This window comes from Carassius gibelio, chromosome A5, assembly GCF_023724105.1.
Source record: "Carassius gibelio isolate Cgi1373 ecotype wild population from Czech Republic chromosome A5, carGib1.2-hapl.c, whole genome shotgun sequence".
NCBI classification, from domain to species: Eukaryota; Metazoa; Chordata; class Actinopteri; order Cypriniformes; family Cyprinidae; genus Carassius; species Carassius gibelio.
In genome coordinates this window covers 5,364,252-5,387,599 of record NC_068375.1, presented here as the reverse complement: position 1 = coordinate 5,387,599, position 23,348 = coordinate 5,364,252, and positions in this window count along the sequence as shown.

The following is a 23,348-nucleotide window of genomic DNA, read 5'->3' as shown; positions in this document are numbered from 1 at the left end:
GCTCAGCAGTCCGGACTACCCTCTGTAGTCTTCTGAGGTCAGATTTAGAAGCTGAGCTGAACCAGACAGTCACTGAAGTGCAGAGGATGGATTCAATGATGGTGGAGTAGAACTGTTTCAGCAGCTCCTGTGGCAGGTTTAACTTCCTCAGCTGGCGGAGAAAGTACAACCTCTGCTGGGCCTTTTTTACGATGGAGTCAATGTGAATGTCCCACTTCAGGTCCTGAGAGATGGTGGTTCCCAGGAACCTGAATGACTCCACTGCAGTCACAGTGCTGTTCATGATGGTGAGTGGGGGGAGTGCAGGGGGGTTTCTCCTGAAGTCCACGATCATCTCCACTGTTTTGAGGGTGACAGTAAAGACATTTAGAATGTTACAAAAATTTCTATTGCAAATAAATGCTGCTATACATGGATAATAGCAATAAGTCAGCATATTACAATGAAACTGGAGTAATGATGCAGAAAATGCAGCTTTGATCACAGCAATAAATTACATTTTACATTGTATTCATATAGATAAATATGTGTAATGATATTTCACAATATTACTGTTTTAGGTTTGAATGGTACTGCATATTTAGAGTTTTATTTTTTAACCTTTATAAAATGTGATTCATTTTATTTCATTACAATTCGTAGCTGCTTTTGGTCGTCAATGTTCTTTTCTATATTGTCTTTTTGTGCTCCACAGAGTTGATAGCAGCACAAGAGTGAGTTATTGAGGCATTTGCATAAAAGTCAGTAGAACAGTGTTTTCTTATGAGACGTGTATTTCCACAGCACAGTGCAGATATGAGGTAGTCACAGTAAACAACCATCTACCCGTCTGCTTGGGTTCAAACTTATTGTGTGTTTCATCATGTTTCTGTAGCCAAATTAGTGTGCATCAGATTTCAGTGTCACACATCCATAAATTGCTAAAGGGCCACTTTCATTTGGCTGGCATCCAGGGCATGTTTTGGCTCATTCAGAGGCTTTTTTAATCAGCAGTAATTAATGAAAGGCAGATATGGAGACATCGGTCAAGGAAGACTAAATTATTTTAATAATATTACCTCCTAGCTGAGAGATAGCCATTGGGTTGAAATGCTTTTGACAATTACTGACTGAAATACAAATGGACACAGGAGGGATGAAAAGTTGAAAGTTTACTTAAAGTCTGAATAAAAGTCAGTCTGAATATATGGAATGAAAGTCTGAACATATAAAACGAATTTCTGAATATATATGGAATGAAAGTCTGAATATATAAAACGAATTTATATATATATATATATATATATATATATATATATATATATATATATATATATATATATACATATATATATATATATATATTTCTAAATATATATGGAATGAAAGTCTGAATATTTAAAACGAATTCCTGAATATATAAAACAAATTTCTGAATATATATAGAATGAAAGTCTGAATATATAAAACGAATTTCTGTATAGATATAAAATGAAAGTCTGAATATATAAAACAAATTTCTGAATACATATAGAATGAAAGTCTGAATATATAAAACAAATTTCTGAATACATATAGAATGAAAGTCTGAATATATAAAACAAATTTCTGAATATATATGGAATGAAAGTATGAATATATAAAACGAATTTCTGAATATATAGAATGAAAGTCTGAATATATAAAACGAATGTCTGAATATCTGATGTTATCAGCGCCATCTTGTGTTATTCATCTACTATTTTACACATTTAGAGCAATGAGCGAGTCCGCACGGAATTTAGTAGCAGCAATTTTAAGTAACGATCATCTAATTAACGCCCTGGCGAATGCGTGTACGGGCCAAAATACTGGCATCCGTCCTCAACATCGTTCTACTGATGAAGAAATGTATTCACTATTTCACCGCGGAAGAGCAAATGCGGTGAACTTCACAGCCCAGGGAGATCCTGCTTATCAAGCAAACATTACAGAAAGAAACATGCCTTCTACCTCACAGGGACCACCCACAGCTATCTACAATCTTCGCCCGTTCACTCGAAAGGGCCCTAGACATAAGAGGTAAGAACAAAATTAATTGGGAGTGATAAGAGTTTTTGTCATAGCAAAATTCAGAAATATGTTAAGTGTGATTTCATATGTAGACAATTGTAAATCTTTAAATGAAATGTACAATAATGAGGCTTAAGTAGTTAAACTTTGGAATTAGTAGTTTTTCACTGCTGTAATGACATATGGTTGTGCACAAATGTTGTCTATAAACTAGATAAAAATAAATCTTAATATCAACTACATTTTACAATAAATTAATTTAACACAGCTTCCAATTTATAAACAGAAAAGATAACTTAATATAAAGTACATACATATTTAATTGAATTGAATATGTTGATTTTCTTTAAAGTTAAGGTTTCAGGCACTAGGCAGTTTACGTCCGGTGGCTCAGTCTTTCACCAAAGAAGTTATTCTCCTGCCAGACCATACATCTACACATGTGCCAAGGCGTGCCAAGAAAGCTTGGCTTTTTGAAAATGGTCATATAAAATCTGCCTTAGAATTAGGCTGTGACTGGGACGCCGACAAAGTTATGCAGACTATAACATCAGCCTTCCAGCCAGTTGTCAAGGGATGCAGGTAAACGTTAGTTGTGTTTAATCACATTTATTACTTATTTTATATTTTTGCAGTAATACTAGTAATATAATGTGCTTTGATAAATATACCTTGTTGTGATATGTAACAAAATTAACAAAATATTGGATTTTGCCAATACATTATGGTTGTAAATATCTAATTCTTTTAAATTTATATTAACTGACCAACTGATAAACTGACAGTATAAAAATGTGAATGTGTAGACAAATGGTGTATTGAAACCATACCTTTCCATGTACTGTTGTGTGGTTTTCTTGCTTCAAAATAAGTTTCATATACAGTGTGCTTTTTATTTTGTCAGATTACAAATCTTGATGTCGTGCCACAACAAATTAGTGGAGCCATCCCTGACTTCCAAACAGACTTTAGGTGGAGACCTTCTGAAAAAACTTTTTCATCAGAAGTCCATTTATTTCAGGCCTGACAAGGTCATTTTAAGTGAAGAGAAAGGATATGTAAGTAGTGGAGAAGATTTTTTTATTTATTTTAAATTACAGTATTGTCAAAATTCGTATGCACCCTAGTATTTTCAGCCTCCAAAAATTGCTATAAGCCAGTTATTAATATATTTTGCTGTGTTGTGTATATAGGAAATATCAATTCATATTTCAAAACATTTCTTTTGACATGAAGTGTAATAATCAAATTAGACTTTTGTTTGCACAAGGACAACAGTTGGTCTGCAAAACACAGAGATCTGAACTCACCATCATCAAGTGCATCTGTGATTACATGAATGAACTGAGACAGACTAAATCCAGACACCAAACACCTAGAAGATGCTTGAAGAAACTCACCTGCAAAACTACTTGCAAGTGTACCAAGGACAAAAGCTGTTGAAAAACAAACTTTAATATGATTTAGTTAATAGTAGTTAATTGTTAAGTTAAATCTTTTCATTATTTTTGCAAATTATTATTTTCATCCAAAATTTACAGCATTTTTGTTAGATCTTTCTTCAAGCATATTTGAGATGTTGCCACAGTTCTTCTGGATTTAGTCTTCTGGTTTCTTATTTTTCTCCAATCGCACATGGACTTGGTGATGTGAGATCACATCTCTTTGTGGTGCACCGGATGTTGTTAGACTCCTTGTGCATACATAATTCAATTCAATTCAATTCAAGTTTATTTGTATAGCGCTTTTTACAATCCAAATCGTTACAAAGCAACATTACAGAAAATTATGTTTCTACAACATTTAGTAGTAGCTTATAAGTGGTGACTGTCAGTTTGTGCACGTATGACAGGATTTGTAGAAAAATTTATACAAGACGTAGTCAGACAGGTGATGAACATTATTAATATTATTAATAATTAATAGTTATTATATGATGCAGTCACACTTGTAGCAATAATTGTTAGTTCTGTTTGTTGAATCAGGGTTAGCATCATCTGGGGTCCTCTGAGGGTCAGCATCATCTCTTCTGAGGTGTTCTGAATCCAGACTGGAGCTTGTGTAAATCCTAGTTACCACGGGATGTAAATCCCATGGCAAAACATAGAAACAAAATAGAGACATCATTAGCATAGCTTCTGTTCCAACAAACTAAAATTAATTATTTTAACCCAAGCTAAAGAATAAAAATGTGCATTTGATCAGATGCAACTACACTCACAATTTAAGAGATACATTATTCGTATGCTTGGCGAAAGAGATGTGTTTTTAATCTAGATTTAAAAAGAGGGAGTGTGTCTGAACCCCGAACATTATCAGGAAGGCTATTCCAGAGTTTGGGAGCCAATTGTGAGAAAGCTCTACTCCTTTAGTGGACTTTGCTCTCTAGTGGCTACACACACCTTTTCGATTGGTCCCACTATCAGTGGCACTGGACACACACCATGCTTCTCTGCTAGCAACACCTCTGAGGCATCCCATAGTCCCACCCAAACCAATGCACCCAGAACAAACTACAGGTACATGTTCTTTTTATACAGGATTGTCATGGTCAGGTTTTAACGTCAGTAGGCCTTGTTTACAGTAACAATTAGTATTCTAACAATTTTGTGTTAGAATAGTCACTCAGCAGTAGACAATGTTATTATTACATCTAGGATGATATTTGTCCTGTAGTAATCAGAGGTGTCAAGTAACGAAGTACAAATACTTCGTTACTGTACTTAAGTAGAAATTTGAGGTATCTATACTTTACTTGAGTGATTATTTTTCAGCCGACTTTTTACTTCTACTCCTTACATTTTCAGGCAAGTATCTGTACTTTCTACTCCTTACATTTTAAAAATAGCTTCGTTACTGCTATTTCATTTCGGCTTGTTTTCATTCCGGCTTGTCATCATTCAAAAAAAATAAAAAATAAAAAAAATAAAAACCTATCCAGATAAATCGCGCCATCCGGATGGAGTGAATTTGATTGTGGTTGGATGAGAAGTATAAACATACACCATTCCGACACCCTATTGGTCTGTACGCGATCCATCGCACCTGCACGTGACACAAATCACATCACAGTCCAGCCAGGACATAGACAGTTTTGGGTTCGTTTATCAAAAAATATATTTCTTAAAAGTAGGGTTGGGTATGGAACCGGTATCCCGATTGCCTCAGAGTCAGTCCGCTTAAATTTCACATGAAACCAGCGTCAGACCGGTCTCCTCCCGTCTTTCAGCGCGCTCTTCAATCCGCAGAGGCGCAGACCGCGAACGGAGCAGCGCATGCGCACTTAAACAAACAGAGGACACAAGGTATTTGTTTATCGATAGATTGTTAGAATATCCATATCTGTGCAGTTCTTTGTCATAAATACAGTTTACAAAAGGTCACGAGGTAGTTTTCGCTCATTACACCACAGCCGTTTCCTCCAGCGAAAATCTAGCCCTTAACACATATGAACGAACACATACTTTAATTACACTTACTTAAATATACTTAATTTAATCATACGTACTTTATACATACACTACTGTGCAAAAGTCTAAGACACGTTAGTATTTTCACTTAAAAGAATGGTGTTCGGACAGTTATTTATATATTTTGATGCAGTGTGTCAATATAAAATATCAGTTTGCATTTCCAAACATTCATTTTTCCGTTGTCAGACTGCTTGTGCATTCAAAATCACACTAGATTATTATTAAAATTAATGGCACATCACATCAGATTCCTGCAGCTAATCTTGGATGTACATTTACATTCCATTAAAAGTTATTGATGACAAGCCTCTGAAGTTTGACTTTTTGCACCATAACAATACTTATTGGCAACTAGTCATCATATCTCTAGTCCTTTAATTTATTTGCATTGTACTAAAGTGCGTTCATTTTAAATGGGCATATGGGCTGATGAAGACCTGAAGGTCGAAACGTTGCTTGATTAAATTCCTCTGGAGCAGTAGTTTTCAGTGTTCAGACTTCACTTCTTTATTTGTCTATATCATTTAGTTGTCTTGCACCTGCGTCCTAATTGGATGTTTGGGATGTGCACACCATTTTTGTATTTTCATATATGCGGCTGAAACAGGAAGCCTAGTGCATCCCAAATTTTTCAACATGAACATTTTAATATAACATTATAGTCATTATGGCCTATGGCCTTTAGAAAAATGTTTTTTTGAGGCGGTGGGGTAGTGCACAATAGGCCCCTGTGGTGCGACCTAAGCTTTTGTTCTTAATGGCATTTTTTTCCCCTTACATTACTTTTACTTTTATACTTTAAGTAGTTTTTTAAACCAGTACTTTTAAACTTTTACTTGAGTAAAAAGCTTGAGTTGATACTTCAACTTCTACAAAAGTCTTTTTAAACCCTAGTATCTATACTTCTACTTGAGTAATGAATGCCAGTACTTTTGACACCACTGGTAGTAATGCAGCTATTTCTGTTAACATCATATATGTACTTAAACATTGTTCATTATAAAATATTGATATATAAAAAAATTTAGTACTTGACCTATTTGAGGAAGAATACCTCTCCGATGACGCTGATCTCCAGGAAGCCATATCAAGGTCCTTAGAGTCCAGCACAAATGAGAGGTCAGTAGAAGATGTTATGTAGAAATGTTTAATTCTAATGTATCATAGCAATAGCTTAATTTCCTAGACTCGTAGCAATAAACAAATACCACCTAAATGATTCAGAAATATATTTATGAGTGCAAAATGTCTCATATCAAATCTTTTCTGTGGTTATTGTTTCAGCAATATTTATAATATTGTTTATATTTAATAAATTGTTGTTTAATTCATGGTGTAAAAGTGTATAAAATATATAAAATAAAAATATATAATTTTTGTGTGTTACATTATTGGGGAGTTACCATTGTCATTTTTGTATTGTTTTATTGTTTATTATTGTTTCTGTGATTCAAGGATGACTTTAGAGAGAATAATGGAGCAGATTGGTTCGAGAGTAAATAATGACAGGATTGTACGGTTCAATATCATAAGAAGAAATGTGTGGGATGGAACATCCAGAGCAATGGGCAGATCCAATTTTTCACCCGAGAAGAAGGTGGATGTTAAGTTTACTGATGACTATGGAACATCTGAGGGTGCTGTGGACAATGGAGGACCTACTCGGGAGTTTTTCCGACTCTGTCTACATGAAATCAAGGACAAAATTGGCATCTTTGAAGGACCATCTAATGCTAAAGTCCTCACATGCAACTCCAAAGGTACACTACTTATAAATTCATATTGATGTCAAGTAAAGGATTTCTTTTGGTTTCCTAAATATATTGTACCTGAAATTATTTAGTAGGAAATTTAAGAATCTTCAAATGTTGTTCTTACAATGACAATGATGTTTTAATTTCATTTGATAATAGCGATGAAAGACAATGCATAATTCTATGCTGGCCAGATCATGGCAATGTCAATTGCCCATGGGGGGCAGAGTCCATGTTTCCTGTCTGAACTTATGTATGAGTGTCTTCAAAAGGGCCCTGACAATGTAAAGGTTAAAAAATATTACCGATGAAGAAACAAGGTCACAGTTGCAGTCGGTAGGCATATTTTACTTTAATTATATTGTATTTTGATATAAATTATTCTTTTTGCATGCACTCATTAACATTGACGTTACAGCTAATAGTTGTATATTTTCATTCAAACAATGTTTTTTTTATTTATATTTATATTTTTAGATCTTACAGGCCCAGACTGATTCACAACTACAAGATGCAGTTGCACAGGCTGCTAGCTTAATCAGTCTTGCTGGTCACAATGTACGCATAACACTTGAAAACAAACAGGAGACTGCTTTGGATCTGGCTCATTGGTATGTCCTTCAGCGGACCCGTGCACCATTTGAAAGGTATGTTTATATCTGAACACATAATGTTATTGTACTTTGTCAGAAAAATTAAATATAGTTTAATGGCTGTAAAATCGCAGAAATACAAGAGATAGAAGAGGAAAGCATGTACAAACAAAAGTTTTTGAGTTGCTAAAAAAGTGTGCCTACAGTATAAGAAAATTTTATGATTGACCTCAACTTCCATGTTATAGTGCACCAGTACAGGTGGGCATACTAATTCATTGTGGAACCTCATCTAATTAAAAATGAAAAATACTAGTGCTACATGTTTCAAATCACATAAACTACACATTACAGCGTGTTTCCTTTTTATTAGGTTCAGAGATGGCTTAACGTCTCTGGGTGTCCTAGATGCTCTCCAAAACTATCCTGTTCAGTCAAAGTGCCATTTTGTGAAGGCTGAAAAGGCCTTAACCGCAAATGATGTGGAGAATCTTTTCCAAATCATTCATTCTGAAAGAGGGAGTAATGCATTTCAAGCAGAGTGCCGGACCCTGGCTTTCTGGCAAGACTATCTTCAGGATGCTGAAAGTAAGTTTAGTATTTCAAGTTTCAACGCAGTCCGTTATTTTCAAAAATAGTTTTTGAATATATATATATATTTATATTGCAATGTTTGAATTGGTGTTTATGTACTATAAATTAATTCATATAAAATGTAAAGCTAATTTTGCCAAAAGTATTGGGTCATCCCCAATGTACATTCATTCAGACACTTCCAAAACTGTTGCAACAGAGATGGCAATCAACTTTTATATACCTGAATTATATTTCCATCTTTGTTGCCAAAGTTTTGGAAGTGCATTTTTCTGTTCTACAGAAGGGGGTGTCCAAATACGTTTGTCCATATACATGTCATTTGTGTTTGGTGATGAGTTTTTGACTCAAGGTCCACATTTAAAACACACCAGAGATGTTCAGCTGGGATTTGGAGTTAGCTTTATGCAGACCAGTCAAGTTCTTCCACACTGACTCGATCAATCATTTCTTTTTGAACCTTGCCTTATACACAGAGGCTTGGAGAAATATTATTTGCTACAGTCTTCACCAACTTCTATCTTTTATTCTGCTAAATGGCTCTTTATACTCACCAGACTGTTGTTAGTGTTGCATGTGACATTATGAGCAACCCTTTCAAATATAACTACTCTTATAACAATTTAGCATTACTCCAGTGGTATCATTTAACATAGACCTGTGGTACTCTTTTTTTTGTTGTTTTACAGTTGAAAACAATGTCTCTCTGGAGGAAAGCCAAGACTTGAGTTCATTACCTGTTCCCGATTTCCAGTGGCCAGTACTTGTGAAAATATTCTACGCATAGCAGTTCATGCAGTGTACACTGCTTTCAGATCTGACATGGATTTGGCAATACGCAATTCACCAGGATTTGGAAGAGCGTGAGAGGTAATTTTTTTAGAGGCATGTAGAGCTTGAGTTATGTTAGATTGTTTATGCTATTGCTGTTATTTCACTATGTTATTCATTGATACCAACATTCTGTATTTACTGTAACAGCACATGAAAAAACAATAAAAGACATTGAAGTTCTTCATTACATTTTAAGATGTATTTCAAGCTATATGTTCCAGTCTTCTAACCTGAACAGACATGTTCCCCAGTTTCATTGTTACGACAAAATTGTTATTTATTTTTAGGCTGTGTATGGCTTTCTTTTAAATAAATGTTTTTCTGTTCTTACTTTTTGTGCACTGGCTTATATTTTTCTTTGTGTCTACAGTGGTGGGACTTGTGCATCCAAGACTTTTTAATGTAACATTTATTCTCATTTTATATAATATACTGTAGTTACAAAATGACACTACACAAAACTACATAAAATGAATGTATTTAATAACTTAAAATACAGGTTTCACCTTGAACAACAGGGTTATGTTACAACGTTTACAAGGATGCATCATATAATATACACTATTTATATGGTGATAATGTTCAATGGTTCATCGTGAAAGAAAAGTGTATTTTGTTTTTAAATCATAATTTTACATGCTAATGCCTTTTTCTGTCACCACAATAACTTCAATGTGATAAACATTACCAAAATTACTAAGCAGACTAAGTATTTATTTCAAGCAAGTTACATGCTGCGAAAAAAAAAGTTATATTCCATGATTTCCATCGTCAGTCAAGGGATTTACTGTGATTAACTCATGATGACACCGGCGATGATCATAAGGTCTTTGCAGATGCGCAATATTGAGTGGTCCTTGATTTTCAGGAAGTTGGAGCATTCCAGGTCTCCAAAGTTGCAGTGGGAAGTGGCTTTCCATCGTCCTTAAACTATGGTGGTTCCACTGGCTTATAAACTCATCACCAGATCTGTTTATTCTTGGGAGGTAAACATGATGAAGAGCCGTAATGTGAAGTGGGATGTTGCTATCTAAAATGCCAACATTTTCCATGAAAAGGAAAAGATCTTTAAAATAAGCTGACACCACCCTGTTAAGTTCTGCCCACAATCTTTCGATGCGTTGATTATGAACACTACAACCAACCATAAAGCTTACTCTGTTTGCCCCTCGATTCTCAATCATAAACCTTGCAACATCAATATTCTCACTACCTGCATCACCCCTGACATGTTGTGGGAGTCCAAACAGATCCACTGCATTTTGGAAAAGTTGCAAGGCAGTTGATGCTCTGTTGTCTGTGCAACATCTCAGGTAGGTAATATAGCGGCTATAGCCATCAACTCCACCGTGAAACACAAATCTCCATGGATTTAACTTGTGGTTTGTGTCAATATGCCTGAAATAAGAATTATTTATATTATTATAAACCACATTGGATCAAAGTGTAACTTTTTTGTATTTTTCTTCCTTCTTCCTGTATATACTTTTACTTTTTTTTTTATGTATCGGTATCTCACATTTTCATGATGATTTTACAACAGCAACAACCATAATAGTAACACTTAAATACTGTTTCTTACTGTATAATTATTAAGTAATTATTGAAGTAACAGCTAATCAGTAACTAATGTATTCTGTCATACCTCTTGCAGAACAGCAAATCAAGTTTATACAATACATTTATATATTGTGGAAACTGAATATATTTAACATATGGCAAATTTTGTTAATTCTGTATGTTTTCTGATGGTTTGCATCTTCTCTTCTCAGGTTTTTGATTCTTCATTTAAGGGTTGGATCCAGACTAAGGCTTCTGGAATTCCTAGTTATTATTATCGTTATTCTTATTCTTATAAACCACATATATAAACCACAGCTTTGTTGTCTTTTTCTTGCCAAAAAAACTGTTGTTAGAAATATAAATAAATACTAATAATATAAATAATGTATTAATCTAAATATCATTTTTTTCATGCTTATACTTTCATATGTTGCATTATCTCACTTTTTCATTTTGATTTTACAACAGCAGCAATCTTGCTTCATTAACCAGCTAGAGAGTAATTATAAATTTACAAAACACATACCACAATTGATTTGGGACAGAGACATTGTAGACCCTCCATTGAATAGCCCTTCGTCCTCTTAAGGCTCTCCCCACTGGATCTATGATTCTTAAACGCTCTCGTACTCGCCATCGCGGAACTCTGATCCCTCTTCCCCTCAAACTACCAGTGATGTATGTCTCTCCTGATCCAGGGGTTTGTTGAAGAACCTCAGTAATATGACGATCTAGATCATCATTTGAAATGCTTGTGAAACTCCCATAGTCCACTAAACCAAGTTGTCTCCTGTGGTTGTACAGTGTTCGAATGTTTACAGACAACATTCGTGATATGGCCATCCAGCTAAATCCTAAGTCCCGCATGTGACTCAACAGAGCCGCTGATTTGTTGTACCTCAAACGAGAAAAAAACAAAATAACAAAAATGTGCTAATTCACAAAGTGTTAATGCATAACTTGTATTAATTATTTTGTTTGCAACTTGCAAAGAGGCTAAAGTACAATCAGTTATCTTCACTCACCTCAGCCTTCCTCTCTGTGATGAAGAATGTGCACTTCTACCATGCACTTGTGTATCAGCTTCTACCTGGAGGACTATTTCAGCCAACATTTCCCTAAGAGATTCATAAACTCCTTCGAGAATGATGCATAAGGTTCTTTCAGCAACATTTTGTTGAACATGACTGCCCATAACTGCTAAGAATGTTGCAAGAATGGAAATATGATCCTCGAGATGACGTGATGTAGACTCCAAATTGTTTATGTTGTTTGGAGTATGACCCACTGTTGCAAAAAAGTCTTGTAGCTCATGAAAGTATTGGAAAATTTCAGTGAATGACATTTTAAATGAATCACAATTCAAAAAAGCTAAAACAAGCACATCATTCAGAGAGAATTGTCAAATGTACACTTTCTTTTCACATATTCACACTTTCACATAAATTAAGAGTTTCATTTAATATATTCAGACTTTCATTCTATATATTCAGACTTTCATTCTATATATATTCAGACTTAATTTTATAAATATAATTATTTCCTGAACGGCTTGCCATATATATAATATATAAGAAAATGGATTTATTGAAAACATTATGCACATCATATATAAAACAACAGAAATACAAGGCTTGTTTATTCAGAATGCATCATATCACAGTGTTTACTCTTTACAAAAACAACACAGGCTAACTAAATATAGCACTGCACTTCTGTTCCAAGTCAGGAATAGATACATAAAAACATGTTCCATGAATATTTTTATGTCAGCTGTCAAGGCTCTTTAATCACAACTAAACAAAAGTTTGACTTTTCCTTTGTTTCAGAATAATCATCTTCCACATGTGAGCTGGCCTACACGTGTTTCCGCCAGTCATACTCTGTTATATGCAGCTTTTATTCATCAGTGGATGTTTAATTGCAAAGAGCTGTTGGCCTGAATTTATCAAATAAATAATTAAGTTAGTTTGTGCTTGTACTGAGGTGTGTTTGTATTTTTGTGTGCTGTAACTATTAGGCCCGGGCCGATTAACGGTTTAAAAGTATACCGTGATTTGAGCATTTCATTGTTTTAAAACCACTAAATTTTTCGGTAACACTTTACAATAGTGTTCCATTAGTTAATGTTAATGTATTAAGTAACACGAATGAACAATGTACAAAACATTTATTACAGTATTTATTAATCGTTGTTAATGTTAATTCATGAAAATATTCACTTGTGGTTCATGCTAATTCACAGTGCATTAACCAATGTTAACTAGCACAATTTTTGATTTAAATAATAAATGTTGAAATTAACATTAACTAAGATTAATAAAATGCTGCAAAGGTATTATTTGTTCATAGATCATGTTAACTTAAGTAGTTAACTAATGTTAGAGAGAGAACATCAAAAATGCTCAAGAGTCAGCTTATGTAACTCAAGTTCCTTGACGTGTCAGGGTCATGTGCCATTGCTCTGTTAGGTTTGCACTTCTATTGGCAGTGTCAGTCTTCCACACCGAATTATTTCCTAATAAGTCATTTGAGTGACAATCTAATCTTGCATTCAGCTCATTTAAACATTGTCGCAGACCCATGAGAGAAGTGCTGGTGAGCGTCTTTGATGTCGGGGTGTAGATGGCCGATAGCCCCGTGCCGCCGCGCCACAGCTGCTCAATAAGACAGGTTTTTGAAGCAGGTTCAGTCATCTCAGCATTCTCTGCCTTTCTTCCGCTGAACGTCCCTGGGAGGAAAGATAAGACTGATTCAAAGCCTGCAGCAGCCTCAGGTCTCTGTGTGTGTTCAGAAGCACAGAAAACATCTGCGTGTGTGTGAGTTCTTGCACATGTATGTTTACTTTTTTTTTATCAATGAAGTGTACTTTTACATAGGCTGAATAGAATGAATAAATGTGAAAGAAGTATACTTTAGCATACTTTCAAAAAGAGCACTTATTACGGAAATAATGCTCTTCAAAAGAATATGCGTAAGTGTGGGCTGAATGTAAGGTTTTGGACACTGTTATTTTCAGTTAAAATGTGTTATACCTTCAATATATATCAAATGGAATTATTTGAACTTTAGAGTTCATTTATATATGTGATTTATATATTACATTTATATATGTGATTTATATATTACATTTATATATGTGATTTATATATTACATTTATATATGTAATTTATACTTATATAAATAAGTGTACCCTAAATATTATTAATTATTATTAAAAGCAGCATTTTTTTAAAGAGTGCTTAAGTGTGTACTTAAGAATCAGTCATAAAAGTGTGAACACTTGGATAAGTTTTCTTTATTGTTTAAAATAGTTTTTACAAATAAGATTTTAAGTAGACTACAAATACATATTTAATACATTTAAACACATAGGTGGATAAAGATGGACAAAGGTATCTGCTAAATAATGAACGTTAAATGTAAATGTATTTTAATCTTGATGAACCTCAAACTGTCTCAGACTGACTCACATCTTTGTTTTTCCAACATTTAAATAACTATGTTTCTTCTTCTTCTTCTTCTTCTTCTTCTTCTTCTTCTTCTTCTTCTTCTTCTTCTTCTTCTTCTTCTATATTTGGATTTCATGTTAAATCTGTGGGAGCTTGTTTCTGCCACAGTATAACAATTAATTAATTCATTCATTCATTAATTAATTAATTAATTAATACAGAAACTGTTTAATATCACTATATCAATTTTTATATCACAATTCTGACATTGTTTCTTGCCATTCAGAGGAAAAATAATAATAAAATAAAGATAAAAAATATAAACTGTGAGAAAAAAAAAGTCTGAATGATGTTATAATGATGTAAATTGATGTTACAGTAGCTTCATTATGTCGCAGAAAAAAAAAATAATACAAGATATAAACATAATTTCAAGGAGATAAAAATCAAATCAATCAATCAATCTACCCTTTACACATACATACCCTGGAAATGCAATTGCCATTGGCTAGTGATTGCTGTTTTTGATGTTGTTTACACACAAGACTAATATACTAATACATTATTAAGTTATTAAATGGTAGTATTATATTCCAAGTCTTCTAGAATCATGTGACGCTCTTTGTGAAGAACAGACCAACATTCGTTCACAAATATCTTGCCATCTGCCAGATCACTCAAATCTAATTTTTCCAGACAATTATGAGTGAATAATAATTTAAATCTCTTCTGTACCTCACACAAATCTTCAAGATCAACTTGGGTGGATTAAATCCTCTAAAACCAATCGAATGGACACATTCTGATGATCCCATTCAGTCCTGAAAAAAGCATAATTGGTAAAACTTTCCATGAAGCCCTTATTATAAGGGTATTCTTAAGGCATTATAATGAATGTATAATATATTTGTTTATGTATTTTAATATTTACTTATTTGTGTTTATAGCTTTTAAGAGTATGATAATTTATAAAACTCAGTGGCCAGATGTTGCATCTGCTTAAGTTTCAATAAATTATATTTCTCAAAGTTATAATGTATTTTAAGTCTCATAACTTGCCATTGTTCAAGACCAAACTTAACCTGAACATCTACTTACCCAATACTGCTAGTCTACTTATCCTCTTATAAGAGTTAGTTTTCCAAAAATCAAATGTAATTCAATGTAATGTTATATATATATATATATATATATATATATATATATATATATATATATATATATATATATATATATTGCATTTTTTTTCTCTTCATTTGGAAATGTTACATATGATCTTAAACTACCTCAACACAAGATGTTGTAAGACACTGTGCAGATCTTAAATGAATAATGTCATATACTTCATTATAAATTAAGTTCACCCATAAATTAAGTTAAATCTGGTTTTAATTGTGTTACGGATAGTCATACTCTTAAAAGTTGTAACCACAAATGCATAAATATTACAGTGTATTATAATTGTTGTTATGATTATTTATGATATGTTTTTTATTTATTTTGATAATGCATTATGCATTCATTGTACAAACTTAAGAATACCTTTATAATGTGTTATAAATACAGGCTTCATAAAAAGTGTTACTGTGCAGTTTTACATGTTCTCAACCATTTAAAACACTTTGATAAAAACAGTCCTCATGCAGCCTAATGACTTTCATTGTGATTCATAACATCACAAAGCTTGTTAGGGCTAATGAAAATAGTGTGGTTGACGGATGACTTTTAGGTGATCACACAGATGCTTTCTGTGAAAGAAGAATCGCAATTAGGCGATGTAACCACACAAATCTTTCTGTGCTCATAGAGGTGATAAATACTAATATGCATGTCCCCAACACCTTAAAAACAAAACACTTAGCTAAGTGAAGGAACTGTCTGATCATTTAAGGCAAATTAAGTGGATTTTGTACCTGGTAAAGCTTGCATCACCATATTTTCATATTTAACAGATGTCGCAGTATTCCTCACATTATGTTTGACCAATGTGCTGCTTCCTTTCACATCACAGAATCCATCAGCAATGACAAATGGAGACATTAAATCTGCATATTAATGAAGCACATTTGTTTGGGTGCCACAGTGATGGGTGCTGGGTGTTACACACAAAACTCACTCTTGATTACGGTAAGGTCAACCAGAATTTGACTAAGTGGAGACTTAGTCCCACTTTACAAACCACCAAGTTGCTAAAGAGATAGAGTGGAACTTGACAAAATAGAGCAGAGGTCACTCATTAGCAGACCACAGTCCACATCCAGACTTTCTCATAAATGAATATAACAACTATTTCTCTACAGGCAACACAAAAGCAGCATTTGAAACAGCATTCTGTGTATGTACTGCATAGCAGTGGTGACTTGTTTAACTGAGCATATTTCGACCTGATGTAACCAAACACAATACTCATCAAGCATGAACGTTTTTATTTCAATAAGTTTGCTCAAGCATGTTGTCAGGTAACATGATCCTTCAACATACTAACACATGACATAATTTAAGTTCTACCAGAAAGACTCGGGAGATAAAATGATGTACGAAGCATACATTTATTGACAACTAAGCAAGCATAATTATTAATTTCTTTGGCGGAAGGCCCCGTCCATGGTTTGTAATCTGAAGGTAGCGGACCTGCTTTTCCTGCCTGAAGACGAAGGCAGGGGCGCAGCCGACCCCCCTGGAAGGTAAGGACAGGAACATCCTGGTGGTGGTGGGGAGGGTGGAGGTTGTTATCACGTCGGCATCTGAGAACTCAAACATGTGTAAGTACGATCTTTTATACCGAAGTATAAAGACGTGATTGGATAATGATGAAGGTAATAAGTGACGAAGTAATTGAAACTTCCTGGCAGAACTTAGGCTAAAGCTTTCATTTCTTTTCTGGGTTATCAGGAGAAGATTCCACAATTCACATATCAACGTTTGTCGACCCCAGAGTGTTAATATATGTTTAGAAATGTTGATATCAGACTTTCAAAATTGTATTTGCCTGAAAGAACATGATAAAAATACAGTTACCCACAGGCTAACAAGCCAGTGAGAATGCACAGCAATAGTGATGATTCATAGCTGATGTGGATCTGCTTGCTCGAATGCTTCCTTAACCTGATTTGCAGAAAATTACTTCTGCTTGACAAATGAATCATTTTACATTCCCAATATTTTTTTTTTTTTCATGTAACCTTTATGTTACAACTCAAATGACAATATTTATGGAAATATTGTTAAGAATAAGTCTTTAAACAAATTCACTCTCTAAATTGGCTTGGGTTTGCAGAGCATCTTATATGGACTGTAGGCCACTGTTGAATAGGCTGTATGTCATTACTAGGATGATACTGATAACAGACAATCAACAGTTTGATGTGTCAAATACCAAAACTGATCATTTTATTCAACTCTTCTCTTTACACTAATAGCCTGTAAATACTGTAGTCTGTCTTGTTAGCAGATGCCATTTACACTAAGTCTGACCACCACTGATTGGCAAACCAATAAAACCCATTACAAACGAGGCATTTGTTGCATCCAGTGGGGACATAATTACTGATTATAACGACTTATACTGCCTTTTTAAGCGCTGCGTTGCATCGTGCCGCATAAACATAAAACCATGTCTGAATTTCTACACTGTTTAAAACTCACGTTTGAATCATCAGTTGCAAACTCTTTAATATAACAAACACACTTACAGAGTCAGAACAGCCTAGTCTTCCAGGATCAGGAAACACTCCTCCATAAAATGTGTTGCAAACGTCTGAATATTTGGGTTGAAATGTTCTGGCATAGTGTTGTAAATACAACTTTACCAGTGATTTCTACACTGTAAAAAATTTCCTGTAGAAATTACAGTAACTTACTGGCAGCAGTTTGCCAGTAACTTACTGTAAATTAAACTTACAGTAAAAATACTGTATTCATATTTACAGTACCATTTAACTTGCTGTAAATGAATTTGCAGTAATATATTTTTTACTGTAAAACACAATTATGTTTTTTTTTTTCTCGTTTTATATATTTTAATACAATAAAATATTAATTTACACTGTGAAATTTACTGTAATTGGTTCACTTTTATTATGTATTGTAAAACTTTACAAATTATTGTATTTCAACAGGTCTCATGTCTCAGTAGTAAAAACTATAAAAAGAAACAAAAGACTGTTTAACTTCTTTTATTAGTTTAATAGTTAAATTGTAATACTTGAAATAACATTTTAATATTCTGGCAGATTGTACTTTCAGTTTTCCAAAAACTTGAATACATTTCATTTATACATAAAAGTTTCATAATAAGAGCATTTTAAAACAACAGACATGAACCGATTCAGTCATAAAAACAATCTTAAAAATGTACAAGTTCAGAAAACTCCTGTGTAGAATGTATTTGCTCTTAGTAGCTTAATAGTTTTGCCAGCTGAAATCCAGAAACTCCTTAAAGGGATGGTTCACCCAAAAATCAGAATTAGGTCATTAATAACTTACCCTCACGTCGTTCCAAACCCGTGAGACTTCCGTTCATCTTCTGAACACAGTTTAAGATATTTTAGATTTAGTCCGAGAGCTCTCAGTCCCTCCATTGAAGCTGTGTGTACGGTCTACTGTCCATGTCCAGAAAGGTAAGAAAAACATCATCAAAGTAGTTCATGTGACATCAGAGGGTCGGTTAGAATTTTTTGAAGCGTCGAAAATACATTTTGTTCCAAAAATAGCAAAAACTACGACTTTTTCAGCATTGTCTTCTCTTCCGGGTCTGTTGTGAGAGAGTCAGTCTTTTGTTCATTATCTGGCTCAGCTCGGTTTTCATCTTCAGTTCTCTCTTCACAGCAGTTCAGTCAGTGTACTGTTTGAGTAAATTAATTACTCCGGGATATTGGTTTGTTTGAACTCAGAAGTGTCAGCCACATTAAAAAAAGTTAACAGTTTAAGTAATTTGTGGATTAATGCGTATTGGAGATGCGAACCGTTTAAAATGATTCAGTTCGATTTGGTGAACTGGTTCAAAAGGATCCGGTTACATCGAGTGATTCGTTCGCGAACCGGATATCACAAACTGCTTTGTTCTGAACTCACTCACAGCAGACACAGAAGAGAAGACAATGCTGAATAAAGTCGTAGTTTTTGCTATTTTTGGACCAAAACGTATTTTCGATGCTTCAAAAAATTCTAACTGACCCTATGATGTCACATGGACTACTTTGATGATGTTTTTCTTACCTTTCTGGACATGGACAGTAGACCATACACACAGCTTCAATGGAGGGACAGAGGAGATAAATGGAGGTCTCATGGGTTTGGAACGACATGAGGGTGAGTTATTAATGGGTGAACTAATTTTTTGGGTGAACTATCCCTTTAATGAAGGAGGATACATGAGGGTTCAGACCAGAGTTCTTCCTTTGCACCATCTTCCCACTTCTTTTGATGACGTGGAACTTTGAGGAGCACTTGCTGTTGTCAGGGTTAACATTTAACCTTTACATAACAGAAAAAAAAGTTAGATCATTTGATGTGAAAAATGTCTAACAAAATAACCAAATACTCACAACACAACCAAATACAGAAATGCACTGCAAATGGCACAGAAACCAACGGAAATATTTCCAGGGGACCCAATATGTGACGAACCCGGATTGAGCATGTTTAGTACTCAACGTCTACTTTTGTTTTCTTGCAAAAAATACAGAGATTACATATTTATGACATACAACTTTATATACAATATAAAAAATGTAAAAAGAACATGAGGGTAAGATATTAATCTATACATTAGTAACATTGTAAAAAAAAATTTAATGTTATGTTTAAATAAGTTTCATAGGTAAGAAATGTAAGGTAATGTAGGGTCCAAAGATGAAACAGCTAATTTTAAAGTTGAGACACACACAGATAAATAAAGCATATTACGAAAACTTTTTTGTATAACATGTATTTATTTGCAACAGTTATGTTAACAGCAATAATAAGACATTTATGTCCTAAGTACATCTATTAAGCTGATAGACACCATGCTGCTTTGTCACGAGAACATCCCAGGTTAAAATAATGAGGAAATTACGTTGGCTAAATCCGAAATCGCCCCCTTAACACTCATTCACTCATTTCTACATTAGTCCACTAATACGGTTCACTTGAAGCTGTGAATGAAAACGAGTGAGTGAATTCGGACAGCCGTTGATCGCGCATTGGATGTACACAGTCGGGTTCGTCACTTATTGGGGTCCCCTGAAAACATTTCCATTGTGTTCTGTGCCATCTGCGGTGCATTTTCGCGAACGAGATTATAATGTTATTCTCCCGATGCTGATGTACAGAACAAATGTTACATTTGAAATAGACATATTTTTCTCTTGGTTGTTTAGTTTCCTTAACTTTAGATTTCTTTGTTTGCGGTAACGTTAAATGTGAGACTGAGGGGCGGAGAGGCTTTGGAAAGTGTATGAGCATTCAGGAACTGCACACGAAAACCTTAAATTCGCCGTGTTTTTATGCCCTTTGGCATGATTAATAAAGGCGTATAATGTCTCCACAGAGACGCCAGTGTTTGCACACGACACGAACATTGTGGGTTTTACTCTAGCACTACAAACATGACGTGCATTTATATTGGGTAATCAGTTAACAGCAAGCGATAATAGCGGGAAAAAATCCGACTGACTTTAAGCTAAATCCACGAAAGCTTTGTTGTTCGGCTAACAGTTCACATGAACACTCACCAGCTCCTGGAGTGGTCAAACCCAAGGCAGAGACCCGTTAATGTCCATATTTTGATGGTGAAACGTTCAGAAAAGGGAAAGAAAGGAAAGAAATATGAATGTTTGCACAGTGTCACCACAACTCTCTCTAGCTCTCTTCACAGCATAAATGTGAGGTGACTGCGCGCCATACAGTGGCAGCGTTTTTTTTTTATATATATTTTTGTTTTAGTTAAACCAAAGATATAATATATTTAAAGTAAAAGAAGTAATATTTGTACCCACCTTTGCATCTGACTGGTTCTTTTCGCATCTGTGTGTCTTGTTTTCTTCTTTCTCCAAGTGGGAAATAAAACTTGATCTGTGATTGGTCAGGTTTCGCGCTCATTTTTTCTTTACTGTATTTAGATTTACAGTAAATTAAAAATACTGTAATTTAGTGTGGCCAAGAGGGTATTCCCCAAAATGTAACTTTAAAATACAGTAATATGCTGTATAACTGTCCTACAGTAAAATACAGTTCATTTTACAGTTAAATACTGTTAAATTTACAGACATTTCTAACAGTGTAGACATGTCCTCTTTTGGAAGGCAAAACAAAGTAGTTTTGCTTCCACAACTAAACAGAGTTAGACACGGCGGGCTAGAGTGAGCAGAAGCTGATTTGTGAATGGTGTGGCTTGTGGATTCGACAAAGGAGCGGCCGCCAGGCTTGCAGCAACCACATGTAACAACCCCAGGCTGGACTCTGCTTTGTCCACTGTGGAAGCCAATCAGGCGATTCCTCAGCGACCAGCACGGATCAACTCTAAGCATGACAAAGCGGATATCGTCCTCTTTGTTAAGTTCCCTCTCTACAAGTTAAGCTTTCTATCTTTGACCAGTGCTATGCAAATATTCACACACAGTGGGGGGTGAGCCATTTTAGGTGGGTGTGGTTGACTCTTAACTTTTTTAAAGAATATCTCTTTGGATTTGAAACTTTAGTCTTTGCAATTTTACAGATCTTCTTCACACACCAAGAGTTTGCAACACTCCAAAGACAAAGGAAAAATTTAAAACACACCATATGATCCCTTTAAGACAGATAGACTGATATTCAGTCTATTAGTTAAGGCTTTATCAAGTCAAAATCAATGTGTGCGTGACTGAGTATATACATTTATTTGGTTATTTTGTATGCTATCCTATATTTTATTGTATATAAAGGTTTCATTTGTTATATGTGCCTTTCTGAGTGCAAGCAATAATGAAATAAATGGATAAAAAATAAATAAATAATGCATAATCGCTTCACTGTTGCTTTATTTCAACCCTGATGTGAAATTGGAACTAGACAAAAGCTAGTAACATCAATGCATGTCTGCAAACCTATGAGTGGAACAGCAGGCTGCTCTCAGTGAGAGTGAGATCTATGTGATGTTAAAGTTTATCAGCATCTGAGTCCAGACAGATGGGTGTACTGATATCTCTACTGACATCAGCAGTTTACCTCCTTCACTGGCATATGAAACTGGCAGCTGCTTTTCGAGAATGTCGATAAATTCCATCTGAACTCTCACAATCTTTATCCAATCAGAAAGAGTAACAAGGTGGAGAGAGTTAACCCTTCGACACAATACTGATGGCAAAATCAGTGCCTTCAGTGAAGACGTCTCGCCTGGTGAGAGAGAGTTTGTTAACATTTACTGGGGACATCTTCACATATCCAAACTTGTGCAGACCCAGCAGATTCGCATTACTAGAATGTTGGCAAGTGTTAGCTGAATGTAAACTTGAATGTTAGCCAAATATGGGTTCTCCCAGTAATTTTACACAACAATGTCAATTTGTGTGAGAAAGTGAAGACTCGAGAAAGGGAACTACATTTCAAGAGGAAGGAATTACAGCTATGCCCCACCAGGTAACACTCATCCAATGTACAGGGAGTTACTTTCTGTTTTGTTCTTAATCCTAATCTCGCCGCAGTAAGGTCAATAAACTCGAATAAATCTCCCATGCACTCCCACTGAGTCAACAGCATTAGAGTTCCCTAGAACGGGCACCCTAAAATGTTCAACGTCACAATTTTAGTTATTGTTAGAGATCAGAATCTCCCTCATTGTCTATTAATCTAATAGCTGGTAAAGCCTATTCTCTATCAGAAGGGAAAAAAGAGCTTTTTAAGGTGTAATTGGGTATGTGGAGGAAATACGGCTTTTAGTATAAATCACATAAGAGGGTTTGCTGCCTTCACATAAATAAACAAGGCCAGTCTCCTGTGTCTGTCATGGTTCAGGTATTCAAGCACAGCAAAATGTGATCAATATCCAGAGCCTGCTCTCCATATGAACTAGATAAAAATCCTCATGCTACTGG